Source organism: Dendropsophus ebraccatus, chromosome 7 (assembly GCF_027789765.1).
Source record: "Dendropsophus ebraccatus isolate aDenEbr1 chromosome 7, aDenEbr1.pat, whole genome shotgun sequence".
NCBI classification, from domain to species: domain Eukaryota; kingdom Metazoa; phylum Chordata; class Amphibia; order Anura; family Hylidae; genus Dendropsophus; species Dendropsophus ebraccatus.
Genome location: NC_091460.1, coordinates 90,104,523 through 90,121,282, shown reverse-complemented (window position 1 = coordinate 90,121,282; position 16,760 = coordinate 90,104,523).

Below are 16,760 nucleotides of genomic sequence, written 5' to 3'. Positions count from 1 at the left end.
TTCAGAGGCACATAAAGATTGCACAATATGGAAGGCAGAACATCAGAAATGAATTTCATAAAGGTCTAAACAAAAAGGTCAATGCTACTATATCCCACCCACATGTAAATAACTGGACATTCAAAGTGACAAATATTTAGAAATTGCAAAGCTGGTGCATTGATTCTGGTGCAAAAAGTCACATGACAAGCAATAAGAACTTCTTCAAAGAGCTTGAAGTAACCAAAAGGGAAATGATCTTGCAGATGGAAGCAGTATAAACACAGAAGGAAGTGGACATGGAATCTTAGTGTGCATGAGTAAAAATGGAGATAATTCAGCCATACCAATGCAGGATGTACTATATTTTCCCAGCAGGGGCGTAGCTAGGATTCATGGCGCCCCATAACAAAAAATATTAAGGGGCCCCCCTACGCACAACACAAAGCACTGTGTATATATATATATATATATATATATATATATATATATATATATATATATATATATATATATATATATATGGGATGTCACGATACCAGATTTTTGAGTTCGATACCGATACCAGCTTTTTTTATTGCGATGCTTGATACCAGTTCCATACTTAATAAAGTTTGGGAAAAAAATTCTAAAAAATACAAATGTAATGACCCCCGCCCAGACTGCGGATATGATGCTGGGATACATACTTCCTTGTTCACAACAACTCCCAGCATACCTCCTTGTGCACAAGGAGGTATGCTGCGAGTTGCAGTTGTGCAGCAGACCCCCGACCCCAACCCTCCCCCTCCCCCCCAAGTCCTGGACCAGATCTACTGCTACTGTATCGGTGGGCCCCCAGGGGGACATGAAGGGCCACTGCAATGGCTCATGGAGGGGAGGGGGATAGATGAAGGACCGCTGCACACTGGCAGGTCCCAGGCACACCATGGCAGCCCCAAGTGTATAGGGGATGCTGATCATACACTATGGCAGCCCCTCAGTGTGTTGGGGGCTCCTGATAAATCACCATGGCAGCCTCCAGTGTGTAGGGGGCTCCAATAGGGCCTTGTCATTGTTATGATGCTGCCCTGCAACAGGCACAGGGGGTGGAGCTATGAGGAAGGTGTATGCCCACCAGGGGTGTCTCAGTCTGTCAATAACACAGAGAGCAGGTCATCCCAGGCTACTCCTGCAGAGTGTGGAGTGCGGTAACGCAGACATGCCTGTGTGTGGTGTGTACAGCTGCAGTCATTCTTAATGTACAGCGAGCACAGCGCTAACCTTTCTCCCCGGCTAAGACCAGCATTCCAAGGGTGACAGACGTTCTCCTTGCCTCAGTGCTGGTGATTAAGTGTTCTGTACAAGCTGCACCACATATGTCATCTGGAGGAGAGGAGGGCCGCGTCTCCTGCAGCGCTTCCTGTGTGTCTGTCCTCCCCAGTGCCGCTGCTGTCTCTCCCACTTTCTGTCTGTGCCTTCTCCTCGGTCCTAGTTAACCCTCTCCGCGCGCTTCTCACTCTTTCTTCACCTCTGCTGCACCCCTGGAGCTGCTCAGGAGAAGTCAAATGCCGCTGTCAGTTGTGACAGCAGCATGTACTCAGTAAAAGAGCCGGTACTGGCCACCGCTGTGTGTCGGCTATTTGAAGTTCGCGCCGCTGTGAACAGAGGGTAAGCGGGCTGAGGAGGGAGCGGCACACAGAGAACATGGGCGGCGCTCAGCTACCCGCCGGCCGTGTTCTCTGTACTATACTTTATGTTAAAGCTGCGCTATTGGGAAGCTCAACATAGAGTATCGATACCAGGAAATCCTAATACCGAATCGTTTTTTTGCCAGGAATATCGATAGTAGTATCGATATTTCGGTGCATCGTGCATCACTAATATATACACTACCGTTCAAAAGTTTGCGGTCACATAGAAAAGTCCTTATTTTTGAAGGAAACGCACTGTACTTTTCAATGAAGATAACTTTAAACTAGTCCTAACTTTAAACAAATACACTCTATACATTGCTAATGTGGTAAATGACTATTCTAGCTGCAAATGTCTGGTTTTGGTGCAATATCTACATAGGTGTATAGAGGCCCATTTCCAACAACTATCACTCCAGTGTTCTAATGGTACAATGTGTTTGCTCATTGGCTCAGAAGGCTAATTGATGATTAGAAAACCCTTGTGCAATCATGTCCACACATTTGAAAACAGTCTAGCTCGTTACAGAAGCTACAAAACTGACCTTCCTTTGAGCAGATTGAGTTTCTGGAGCATCACATTTGTGGGGTCAATTAAACGCTCAAAATGGCCAGAAAAAGAGAACTTTCATCTGAAACTCTATTCATCTGAAAGTCTATTCTTGTTCTTAGAAGTGAAGGCTATTCCATGCGAGAAATTGCTAAGAAATGGAAGATTTCCTACAACGGTGTGTACTACTCCCTTCAGAGGACAGCACAGGCTCTAAATTATTTTTTCTAAATTTTTAAAAGCCAAAGACAGAAGTGTCTGGCCTGAAGGGGCTTTTTTAACGTCAATTGACGTAGAAAGCCTATACACAAGAATTCCTCAGACCTTAGTCGTAAACATAATTGGATCTTTCCTTAGGAGAATAGGGAAGAACACGAATTTTGTTGATTTTGTTTGCGAAGCACTAGGTTTCATTCTGGAAAATAATGCTTTTGTTTTTAATGAGGTTTGGTACGTTACGGTACCGCAATGGGTACGCCAGTTTCATGTACTCTAGCGAATTTATTTTTGGCAGAATTTGAGAGAGTTATGATTTTTAGTGAAAAGAATCCGTTTACAAGAGCGATAAGTGCTTATTATCGCTTTGTTGACGATATTTTCATTATTTGGAACGATACTCCAGAGGCTTTTGGTGACTTCGTAAATTATATCAACAATAATACGTTCAACATGGCTTTCACAAGCAAATTGAGCACATCTGAATTAGAGTTCTTAGATACTACAGTAAAAATCGTCAATAATGAACTGACAGTAGTAAGCTACCGTAAATCCACAGCGTGCAACTCCCTGTTACACTTCAACAGTTACCACCCCCCTCATGTAAAACTAGCTCTACCATACGGGCAATATCTGCGCTTAAGACGCATTAATAGTACAGACATCGCGTTCAGAGAGAAAGCTAAAGAACTGACCCTCAGGTTAGTCCAACGGGGTTACCCAATGAGGGAGCTCCAGAAGGCGTTGGAAAGGGCCTTCTCCAAGGATAGAAAATCCCTACTGCATAATAAGAGTTATAAGAAAAGAACTTCAGATAGGGGCCAACAAAATAAGCAAAATATCACGTTAGCTTTTAAATATAGTCCCATGGCGTCAACTATAAAAGAATAAATAAAAATTGGTACCTTATAAATAACGATCCAATCTTGTCAAAGTGTGTCACAGAACAACCTACAATAGCATTCAAAAGGTGTAAAAACCTTAAAGATATATTATTACGTAGCAAATTTAGCAATAGAGAAGATACAATGTGGATTAAATCTAGGCCACCTAGAGGCATGTTTAAATGCGGTAATTGCTCCTTCTGTGAGCAAGCTATGATAACAAAAACCGTGACCTTAGGCGGAATTCAATATAATATAAATGAGTTCATATGTTGCAGAACAAAATGTGTAGTTTATGCCATCCTATGCAGTTGCGGCATGTTCTATATTGGCAAGACCCTGCGGCCCCTTAACCGCAGGTTCTATGAACATGTCTATGCTATAAAAAATAGAAAAGCAGCAACTAAAATCGTAGAGCAAGTTCACACACAACATAACGGAGACACTAATTGTCTCTCATTTACAGGTCTAAAAAGAGTTATGCATAAACCGGGACAGGATATAAACACAGAACTATTGAAGATAGAAGCACAATATATATTAACTACAGGAGCACAAGGAAAGTGCGGTTTAGAACTGAATATGTTTACATAGGTCGCTTTTAAGTATACACAGTGTACATTGTTTTTATGTAAAAAAAAGGGGTTCTTACCTGTTACACTTTTGCAACGCCCACTCCCAGTACGTCATTACAGGTATTTCACCTGTGACCGATGGGAGAGGCGTCATCCGTAGAAGCGCGCATGTGCGCAAACTGGCCATCATGTTAGCACTGTGAAAGTGGTATGGCGTCTGCCCGCATGTTGTGATGTCTTCATGGACTTTTAACTGCACGCTTTGCGAATAAAGGAGTCATTTTGCCACAGATGGGTGAGTGCCCTTGTCTTTCTCTCTCTACTTGGACTGTTTACATACTGTTTTACGAGGAGCACCCCCGGGGCAAATAAGGCATAGTCCAATACACATGGCAATGTTCCACAAGTAAGCCGCCGATAGAGAGCAGTGCCGGTGACCTCTAACCATGTTTATTTGATTAAACATTGGGTCACTTACATACTGCAGTATATAGGGGGTTAAGCAAAAGGACACACGCTTTTACCTTCTCCCCCGGGGCCCCCCTCCTGTATGGGCCCCATAGCAACTGCAAAAATAAATAAGCCAGCGCCAAAATAAATAAGCACTTAACTTCAACACTGTGATAGAACAGGTAATACTATGCACACATGGACACAATGACTGTATCCACATGTGGCACAGACAATTAGGCCACAGACATCCTGACAGCATACAGGAATTACAGAAAAGAAACCTGACAAAGGATCTTATATTGTCCAGTTGTTCAAACACTGTCAGCTGTGAATATTGCATTAAATCCAAAGCTACAAGGGCCACACTTCCCAAAGCCTTAAGACCACTTGATATTATACACAGCGATGTGTATGGTTCCATGAGACTAAGCACTTCCAGTGGAAACAGATATAGAGTGACCTTCATAGATGACAATTCAAGGTACACAGCTATTTACCTAATGAAAAACAAAAGTGACGTTTTGAGTAAACTAGACTACATAACAAAGACAAGCAACAAGCTTTAACCCCTTAACGACATCGGGCGTAAACTTACGCTCTCGCGCCCTGGTACTTGGCGCATCAGGGCGTAAATTTACGCCCGATGTTTCCCCGATCGCTGCGTGTTCACACACAGCGGTCGGGGAAGATGGCCTGCTATAAATCATAGCAGGCCATCTTAGCTTCACGGCACGGGGGGTGGTTAACACCCCCCGTGCTTACGATCGCCGCTATAGGCTGATCAATTCAGATCAGCCAATAGCGGCGATCGGAACCTTTCCGGGTCATCGGCGACCCGATGACCCGGAAAAAAATGGCGGTCGGTGCTGTCCGAGGACGGCACCGACCGCCATTACTGTAAAAAGTAATGGTGATCGCCGTGCCACCGGCCCGATCGCCGTGAACGGCCGGCCGGTACCGGCCGGCCATTCACGGCGATCGGGCCGGTGGCACGGCGATCAGAGTCCCACAATACAGTAAATACCTGCCCTAGACCCCTCAGCTAGGCAGCCGAGGGGTCCAGAGCAGGTATTTGTACATTACTCACCTGTCCCGGGCTCCTGATCGGCGTCTTCCGGGTTCGCGGCATCCTCGTCTTCGTTCGGGTCTTCGGCTTCTTCCGTGACGTCACGTTCGGCTTCTCTCGGCTATTTTCGGCTCCAGCGTCGGCTCTTTCCGTATTTTGCCTCTAGCGGCTGATATGTGTAATACACTTATCAGCAGCTACAGGGATGTTCAGAATGTAGAAATTTTTTATTTTTTTTTTTCAAATTTTTTTTTTTTCTATTTTCCGCACCCTATCGCCGCTGAGTGTTGATCAGCATCGCACGAAAGTGCGCTGCTAATCAGCAACTCCTCCTTTTTGGCGTAGGGTGTTTTTTTTCTATATTCTACTGCCACGGTCTGCTTATAAGTGCCGCACATAAGTGCGGCATTTATCAGCAACTCCTTTGTTGGCGTAGGTTTTTTTTTTATACTTACTGTAAAAAAACACGTAAAAAACACTACATTACACCACACTACATTGAATAAAGTTTGACACTACACCACTACATATCCCATATACTAATCCCCGTATAAAGATGGCCCCCAGGGTGTTTTCGGCGTCAGAGGGATACGTTATTATTACCTCCGACACCGAAACAGCCAGTGAGGATGAATGGGGGGTCCTTCGTTCCTCCATTCATCCTCATCATCCTCATCCTCCAATGACGTATCTGGGGGTAGCGTAGCGTACGCTGCCCCCCAGACACATCTTTTCCGCCAGTACCGTCCCAATAAGAGATGACGGTATGGAGTGAAATTCTACAAACTCTGTGAGCGTGCCTTAGGGTACACTTACAGATTTCGGGTACGTGCACACTGCGGAATGGCGAAGGATAACCCTTTGTGCATTCCACAGCTGGCACCCGCCGGCGGACTGATGCAGGCGCGCGTCTCCGCCCGTGTCATAGACTCCATGTTATGCATGGGCGGATTCCATCGTCCATCCAAAGAATGAACACGTTGGACGGAGAGCGGAATCCGCCCGTGCATAGAATGGAGTCTATGACACGTGTGGAGACGCGCGCCTGCATCAGTCCGCCGGTGGGTGCCAGCCGTGGAATGCACGAAGGGTTATCTGTCGCGATTCCGCAGTGTGCACGTACCCTTAGAGTGTATGTAGGAAGGGACACCCAAATGCAGCCCCCAGATGCCCCCTCCCCCCCATCCTCGGAGTTAGTGGGAAGATCGTCCGGGAACTGATCTTCCCACTGCTGGATAAAGGTCACCACCTGTACGGGGATAACTTTTATACCAGCGCCCCCTCCTCTGGTCTCTCGCTGCCCTGTAGCTTGCGGCACGATCCGAACATATCAGAAGCAGTAATAGCGCCCTAATATTTAGCAGCCATGGAGCGGACCCAGCGCTTCTGGATATGAAGGACCCCGTATCGCACCAGGGCAACATTTTCCAGGTGACGTCCCCCACACTGGAGAACGGGAGACCCCAGAAGAAGTGCAGAGTGTGGGGTAACAGGGGGATCAGGAAGGATACCATTTTCCAGTGTGCCACCTGTCCCGATCCCCCCGGCCTCTGCATACTGGATCGCTCCTAGGCGTACCACACGTCATTGGGGTTCTACATTATCTAAATTCTGTCCCTTATTCCTATTTCAGGGGTCACGTTGATCCAGGGATTATTCTGATCGCCATTATGGAGTCAGGAAGGAATTTTTCCCCTGTGATGAGGCTACTGTCGTCTGCCTTACGAGGGTTTTTTTTTTTGCCTTCCTCTGGATCAACACAGGTTGAATTTGATGGACACCTGTCATTTCCAACCTTATAAACTAATAATTGGCCTAATACCCCCAAATAAATTAGAATGGTCCCTTTTCCCCAGCTAAGTAGGTATGGCCGCCATTCCCATTAGAGGATGCCATGTCGCAATTACAAAGCCTCTGTGCGGCCAGGACAGTAGAAACCCCCCACAAGTGACCCCATTCTGGAAACTACGCCCCATAAGGAATCTAAGAAGGGGGGCAGCGGGGATATGGCCCCCTGGTGACGGCCACATTTGGGACGTGAAAATGAAAAAAATTGTATTTTTTATTTTCTCGGCACATGTTCTACGTAAGTGCCCGTCACCAGTGGGGTCCATATGCTCACTGCACCCCTTGTTAGATTCCTTATGGGGTGTAGTTTCCAGAATGGGGTCACTTGTCGGGGGTTTCTACTGTCCTGGCAGCACAGGAGCTTTGTAATTGCGACATGGCCTCCATCCTCCATTCCAGCCTCTAAATGGCGCTCTGTCCCTTTGGTGACTTGCCCTGTGCCCATATGGCACATTATGTCCACATGTGGGGTATTTTCGTACTCAGGGGACACTACCCTACACGTTTTGTGTTCATTTTCTTTTTTAACCCCTTGTGGAAATGGAAAAAAAATCAAGGCTAGACCAACATTTAGTGTAATTTTTGTAAAATTTTTACTCTAAATCATTAATCTTGTCATGTTTTTTCATTTTCACAAGGGGTTAAAAGATAAAAAAAACATTTAATGTGTAGAGCAATTTCCCCTGAGTTTGGAAATACCCCACATGTGGACATAAAGCGCCATGCGGGTGCAGGGTAAGCCTCCGAAGGGAAGAAGCGCCATTTGGTTTTTGAAGGCTGGATTTGGATGGAATGGATTTCGAGGGGCCATGTTGCATTCAAAAGGCCCCTGTGTTGCCAAGACAGTTGAAACCCCCCACAAGTGACCCCATTATGGAAACTGCACCCCTCAAGGAATGTAACAAGGGGTGTAGTGAGCATATGGACCCCACTGGTGACGGACACAAATGTGGAACAATGTGGCGTGAAAATGAAATATTACATTTTTTACACTATAATGTTGGTTTAGCCTTGAATATATCATTTTCACAAGGGGTTAAAAGAGGAGAAAAAAAACAAAATGTGTAGCGCAATTTCCCCCGAGTCCGTAAATACCCCACATGTGGACATAAAGCGCCATGCGGGTGCAGGGTAAGCCTCCGAAGGGAAGGAGCACCATTTCGTTTTTGAAGGCTGGATTTGGATGGAATGGATTTTGAGGGGCCATGTTGCATTCAAAAGGCCTCTGTGTTGCCAAGACAGTTGAAACCCCCCACAAGTGACCCCATTATGGAAACTACACCCCTCAGGGAATGTAACAAGGGGTGTAGTGAGCATATGGACCCCACCGGTGACGGGCACAAATGTGGAACAATGTGGCGTGAAAATGAAATATTACATTTTTTACACTATAATGTTGGTTTAGCCTTGAATTTATCATTTTCACAAGGGGTTAAAAGAGAAAAAAAACACACAATATGTGTAGAGCAATTTCCACCGAGTCCGTAAATACCCCACATGTGGACATAAAGCGACATGTGGGCGCAGGGCAAGCCTCCGAAGGGAAGGAGCGCCATTTGGATTTTGGAGGTTGGATTTGGCTAGAATGGATGATGAACGCCATGTCACATTTACAGAGCCCTCCTGCTGCCAAAACACTGGAAACCCCCCACAAGTGACCCCATTCTGGAAACTGCACCCCTCAAGGAATCTAACAAGGGGTGCAGTGAGGATATGGACCCCTTGATGACGGGCACATTTGTGCCATGAAAGTGAAAAAATGAAATTTTTCCCTTTCACGTCACATTGTTCCACATTTGTGCCCGTCACCAGTGGGGTCCATATGCTCACTGCACCCCTTGTTAGATTCCTTGAGGGGTGTAGTTTCCAGAATGGAATCACTTGTGGGGGGTTTCCAGTGTTTTGGCAGCACGAGGGCTCTGTAAATGCGACATGGCCCTTGAAATCCTTTTCAGTGAAATTCAGCTTCCAAAAGCCAATTGGCGCTCCTTCCCTTTGGAGGCTCGTCCTGCGCCCCCTTGGCACTCTATCGCCACATGTGGGGTATTTCTGTACTCGGGAGAAACTGCGCTACACATTTTTTGTCTTTTTTTGCCTCTTATCCCTTTAAGAAAATGAAAAATTGAAGGCTAGAACAACGTTTTAGTGTAAAAAATAAATTTTTCTTTTTTCACGCCATATTGTTCGGAAAATCTGTGAAGCACCTGTGGGGTCCAGATGCTCACCGCACCCCTTGTTACATTCCTTGAGGGGTGTAGTTTTCTAAATGGTGTCCCTTTAGGGGTGTTTTTTAGGTTTTGACACCCCAGAGCCTCTGCCAACCTGAAGTGGTACAGTCAAAAATGACCAAATATAACTGAGGCGTTGAAATTCACTAGGCGCTCCCTTATATCTGAGGCTTGTGGTTGCGTCAAATAGCGCAATAGGGCCACATATGGGGTATTTCTATAAACTGCAGAAACGGGGCAATAATTATTGGGGTGCATTTCTCTGGTAATAGGTTTATAATTATGAAAAATATTGGATTACAATAAAATCTCTGCACAGAAAATTACAATTTTCAAATTCCTTACACACTTGGCTTTTATTTCTGTGACTCCCCTAAAGGGTTAAAACACTTTCTGGATGTGCTTTTGCAGAGTTTGGGGGGTGCAGTTTCTGAAATGGGGTGCTTTGTGGGGCTTTCTAACATACAGGCCCCTCAAATACACTTTAAGGCTGGGTTCACACTATGTATATTTGAGGCTGTATTTGGTCCTCATGTCAGGTCCTCATAGCAACCAAAACCAGGAGTGGATTGAAAACACAGAAAGGATCTGTTCACACAATGTTGAAATTGAGTGGATGGCCGCCATATAACAGTAAATAACGGCCATTATTTCAATACCACAGCCGTTGTTTTAAAATAACAGCAAATATTTGCCATTAAATGATGGCCATCCACTCAATTACAACATTATGTGAACAGAGCCTTTCTGTGTTTTCAATCCACTCTTGGTTTTGGTTGCTATACAGCCTCACAAATACAGCCTCAAATATACATAGTGTGAACCCAGCCTAAACCTGAACAGGTCCCTAAAAATATCTGATTTTGAAATTTTACTGAAAATTTGGAAATTTGCTGCTAATGTTTTAAGCTTCCTATCGTCTAAAAAAAATGAAAGATCGTTTAATAAATGCCGCCAACATAAAGTAGACATGTTGCTAATGCTATTTAATATATAATTTATGTGGTATAACCACTTTCTGTATACGCAAAGAAGTTTCAAAGTTGGAAAAATGCATTTTTTCACCTTATTTGGGTTTTTTTCATAAAGATTTGTTATGAGTATCGACTCCAATTTACCAGAAATGTAAAGTACAATATGTCACGAGAAAACAATCTCAGAATCAGCCGGATAGGTAAAAGCATCCCGAAGTTATTAATGACTAAAGTGACACTGGTCATATTCATAAAATTTGTCTCTGTCATTAAGGCCATTTCCGGCTCTGTCCTTAAGGGGTTAAAGCAAACCTCTGATAATTCAAAGTGATAATGGAGGTGAATTCATTAGACACAAGAAAGCTATAGCAGTGATTTTCAACCAGTGTGCCGTGGCACACTAGTGTGCAGCGACACATGGTCGGGTGTGCCGCGGGGAAAGTTCCCCAAACTATGGTGCCCCTGTGAAACAGGAGAAAACAATGGGGGAGAGAAACCTGGGGATGGGGGAGAAACAGGGGAGAGAAGCAGGGGGGAGAGAAACATGGGGATGGGGGAGAGAAACAGCGGAGAGAAGCAGGGGGGAGAGAAGTTTGGTGGAGAGAAGCACGGGGGAGAGAAGCACAGGAGAGAAGCAGGGGGGAGAAGTATGGTGGAGAGAAGCACAGGAGAGAAGCAGGGGGAGAAGTATGGTGGAGAGAAGCACAGGAGAGAAGCAGGGGGGAGAAGTATGGTGGAGAGAAGCACAGGAGAGAAGCAGGGGGAGAAGTATGGTGGAGAGAAGCACAGGAGAGAAGCAGGGGGGAGAAGTATGGTGGAGAGAAGCACAGGAGAGAAGTAGGGGGGAGAAGTATTGTGGAGAGAAGCACAGGAGAGAAGCACAGGGGGGAGAAGAAAACAGGCCCAGGTTTCACACTGAGTTAGTATAAATACATTTAGAATCTATATTATTAACTATATGTATAATATGTACTGTTTTAGTGGTGTGCCCCGGGATTTTTTAAGTATAAAAAGTGTGCCGCGGCTCAAAAAAGATTGAAAATCACTGAGCTATAGAAATCAACACGGCATACAGCATCAACAGACAGTCCCCTACACACCAGATCAAAATGGGGTAGCTGAAAGGAACAGAACCCTGACTGAAATGATCAGATGTATGCCAACAGATTCTGGACTACGTGAGAAATATTGGGGCTTATTTACAGAACAGATTTTCATCTAGAAGGGCCTGTGCACACTGAGTAAAAGAGGCGGAATTTACAAGCGGAGATCCCATTTGATCTTGTCCATTGTTTGCCCTTCCATTAAAGCGACTCTGTACCCGCAATCTGTCCCTCCCAAACCACTTGTACCTTCGGATAGCTGCTTTTAATGCAAGATCTGTCCTCTGGTCCGTTCAGCAGGGGATGCAGTAATTGTCATAAAAACAACTTTTAATCCGGCAGCGCAGTGTCTAACGGCCGGGGCTTACATTTATATATGCATTAGGCTGGCGCCACCTCTCCGTCCTTCCTCCCCACCCTCCTCATCATTAGGAATGATCCAGGAACATTTACTGCTGTTTGAGCTTTGCACAGGTGTATTAATGGTCCAGCCCATGTTCATTATACACACAGGTGGGGAATAGGAAGCAATCTGCCTGGAGCATTCCTAATGATGAGGAGGGTGGGGAGGAAGGACAGAGAGGTTGTGCCAGCCTAATGCATATACAAATGTAAGCCCTGGCCGTTAGACACAGCGCTGCCGGATTAAAAGTTGTTTTAATGACAATAACTGCATCCCCTGCCAATTGGACCCCTGGACAGATCTTGGATTAAAAGCAGCTATCCGAAGGTAGTTTGGGGGTCAGATTGTGGGTACAGAGTTGCTTTAACAACCTAGGGCCATCAACTACCTTGGGGTTTCCATCCCTGTGGATACCTCCGACTTATATTTCCTTAACTTCCCTTCCCTTCAGCACTGAACCACCTCTGATCTCACTTCCTTCCATTGTGTGAGCTTGTCCTGGTTTGGGTGGATGAGTGTCATTAAAATGGATGTGCTTCTCCAATTCCATCAAAGCCCCATAAAACCAGGTTACTGTGCTAGGACACTCATTCATCACAAACACAGTTACATGGGTGCCTTTATCCATGTAACAGCCCTTGTGTATATGCCCCCGCTCTGAATAAGGGAAGCAATAGCATAATGTGGTGCTGGAAAGGTGCGGACAATGTGGACAGTCAGTGCCGCGAGTCTGCAGCAAAGTAGATGGAATTTTTGACATCTTATCTACACAAAGTGTGAACTTTCCTGATAAAAATGGACAAAGTCAATTGGTGTTGCAGATTTCCTCACTGAAATACATAGGGGAGCTAAAATCCACAACATACCTGTAGCATTTCCACACCAAACAACACATTAGAGATGGGTGTTCCAAAGCCAACAAACTAAACAACTGCATACCCATAAAGAGAAAAAAGACAAAAAGAGAAAAGCGTATATCATAAAGGCAAAGCCACTCCAAATGAGTAAACATAAGAAAATATTTTATTCAGCAATTTCAAAATGAACAGGATATACCAACCCCAAATATTAAAAACACAAAAATACTGCTCAACATAGGGCAATGGAGAAATAATTATGGTCCCAGGACGTGCAGTGCAACTGTACCTCCAAAAACCATTCCCCACACACAAATGCAAAATACATAGAGTATGCAACCAAGTAAGTGCTGCGTGTGTGTATAATTCAACTCTGCTGACGCCACTCCTGTTGCACAGAGTGACACAGCAGTTATTGTGATTTTTTTAACCTGTTGTATGCACCATTGTGCATGTCAGCTGATAATGGTCTTTTAACAGATGCTATTACACCAAATGATTATCCGCCGTAGCAGCCAATAATCCTTTGGTGTAAACAGGGCCCTAACAGTTACTATATCAGTTTGGGGAGAGAGGCAAAACATTGATTGCGGTCTGTGTGTCTCATGCGTTCCGTTCCGTGACAGGAGCTCCTCAGGGATAATGCAGTAAAAGTTAGAACATCCTTATATACTAATTTTCTAATTTGCAATAAATGGAACGTGTAATATCCAGGGCTGTGGAGTCGGAAAAAATGTACAGAATCTTTCAAAATTTTATTATTGAATTTTCACATGAATTTTATAAATGTTCCTCATCAATATATTTTATGTTATATCAATCTAAGGACCTTATTTATAACAACCAGTTACACTTTCTCAAATACATTTAGTTACACAGGGTGAAGCATTTCCACCATATGGGCGGGTTCACACTACGGAATTCTCGCGGACAATGTCTGCGGAATTCCGTCAGCTGTCCGCCCGCACATCTGGGCGCCTTTCATGTCACTTCTTTTAGCGGATCGCGGAATACGCCGGCCCATAGAATGGTGTCTATGGAGCCGGCGGAAAAGCGCGTGCCCGTGCGAGCGGACAGCTGACGGAATTCCCCGGACATTGTCCGCGAGAATTCCGTAGTGTGAACCCGCCCTATATCAGTAATAAAGTACTGGCCCCATTACATAGGGGTGGTCGCAAAAAGTGGGCGGTTACTATATGGCAGTTTGTTTCTGAGCTGGAGAGTCTATTGTGTGAGTGGAGATCTGTGCTGTTCTCTTCCTGGATGCTTGTATATGCGTAGTGTTACATGAAGATATCCTGTGAAATATATAGGAGAAAAAACCACAAGTAGTGTAGCAGTAAACTCTGTCCTCAATGTAGTGTTTTCTCTCTGAGAGGAGATTGTATGTTTTTCTTTAGTGTGCTATGGCTGCAGCAGGCTGTTTATGTGTGTGTATGTGCGCTATGGCTGCTGCAGCATACCGACTCCACATCCCTAGTAATATAAAACCTGTAAACATTGGGAGATGGACCACACCATTGGCACCACAGGTGTGGTCCATCTCCACACACCACACCACAGGTGGCATATCTGCACCTGTTTGCAATATGGATCCCACCCCCTAAGATGAAGTGTGGCACCAAAACAGAATCCGATCAGTTCAATGTCCACACTCCTAAAATATTGTAATAAGCATGCTAGATTAATCCAACCATATGCCGGTATGGTTTCTGATTTTATATATATATATATATATATATATATATATATATATATATATATATATACAGTGGTGCCTTGGATTACGAGCATAATTCATTCTGGGACTGTGCTTGTAATCCGAATCCACTCTTAAACCAAAGAAAATTTTACCATAAGAAATCATATAAATGCTGACAATGGTTCCACACCCCAAAAATAATGATTTATTATTCTGAATAACATGTAAAACAGATGAAACAAAGATTCAGAAACAGCAGAATATGTGATATTATAAGTTACTGTACAGTAATGGAGAAGATGGGAAACACAAGGGCTGACAGAGACTGCAGGGAGTATGAAGGAATGAGCAGGGCAGATGTGGGTACATACATGCAGCACTCTCTGTCCGGGGAGAGAGGGGTTACAGCTATAGAGAGATTACCTCCACACTCCTGTCCCCTGATGTAAGTCTGAATGGGATCTGCTATGATTTGGAAGGTGAGGGAGACTTCCTTGATCAGAGTACAGTGCTGTAGACCCCGCTATGCAGACCATGCACCTCCCCCACTTGTGCTCCCACCCAGTACAAGGAGCTCTTAAACCAAAGCAATGCTCTTAAACCAAGTCAAAATTTTGAAAAACTGTGAGCTTTTAAACCAAAATGCTCTTAAACCAAGGTACCACTGTATATATAGCCGCCAATACAAAGGGGAACGAGTGCCTATGTTCATGCGGGCACATTATCAACACGACACCAGCCAATATCAGACATAACGATGGTGATATAATATAAAGACATATACATAATATAAATACGGTACCACTCTTTATGCACACTATAATCACAGTCAGCACCTGTGTTGAAAAGATATATCCAGAGCACACACACATATCATGCACACCCTAAACGTAGCCAATGTTATATTTACAGCATTTAGAGAATGCTAATGTGGCGCCCTTTCACATATAGCACTGTTAAGGTTAAATTTGGAGAAGAAGTCAAAAACCCAGGTACAGGATGGTTTTTAAATATAACTAGATTTGCATTTCCAGGGAAATACATAGTGCTTGAAAAGAGCGCCCCTTTACCAGTGACTTCCATTTAACTTTAATCCTGGGTGCCGTCCCTTTAAGAGCGACTTGGGTCCCATCCCTTTAAGAGCAACTTGGCTCCCGTCCCTTTAAGAGCGACATGGGTCCCTTTAGGAGCGACCTGGGTCACTTTAAGAGCGACGTGGGTCCCTTCGCTCTTGAAGGGACCCAGGTCACTCTTAACGGAACCCAGGTCGCTCTTAAAGGGACCCAGATCACTCTTAAAGGGACCAATTTCACTCTAAAAGGGCCCCAGGTCGCTCTTAAAGGGACCCAGGTCTCTCTTAATGGAACCCATTTCGCTCTTAAAGGGACCCAGATCACTCTTAAAGGGACCAATTTCACTCTAAAAGGGCCCCAGGTCGCTCTTAAAGGGCCCCCGTTGCACTTAAAGGGACCCAGGTTGCTCTTAAAGGGACCCAGATCGCTCTTAAAGGGACCCAGATCGCTCTTAAAGGGACCAATTTCACGCTTAAAGGGACCCATTTCACTCAAAGAGACCCATTTCACTCTTAAAGGGACCCAGTTCGCTCTTAAAAGGACCCATTTTGCTCTTAAAGGGACATATTTCGCTCTAAAAGGGACATATTTAGCTCTTAAAGGGACCCAGGTCGCTCTTAAATGGACCAATTTCACTCTTAAAGGGACCAATTTCGCTCTTAAAGGGACCAATTTTGCTCTTAAAGGGACCCAGGTCGCTCTTAAAAGGACCCATTTTGCTCTTAAAGGGACATATTTCGCTCTTAAAGGGACCCAGATCGCTCTTAAAGGGACCCAGGTCGCTCTTAAAGAGACCCAGGTCGCTCTTAAAAAGATCCATTTTGCTCTTAAAGGGACATATTTCGCTCTTAAAGGGACCCAGGTCGCTCTTAAAGGGACCAATTTCGCTCTTAAAGGGACCAATTTCACGCTTAAAGGGACCCATTTTGCTCTTAAAGGGACATATTTCGCTCTTAAAGGGACCCAGGTCGCTCTTAAAGGGACCCATTTCGCTCTTAAAGGGACCCAGATCGCTCTTAAAGGGACCCAGGTCGCTCTTAAAGGGACCCAGGTCGCTCTTAAAGGGACCCATTTTGCTCTTAACCTCTTAAGGACATAGGACGTACCGGTACGTCCTATGTCCTCATTAGCACTTCAAAGCGGGGCCGCGCGGCGGCCCCGCTTTGAAGTGCCGCG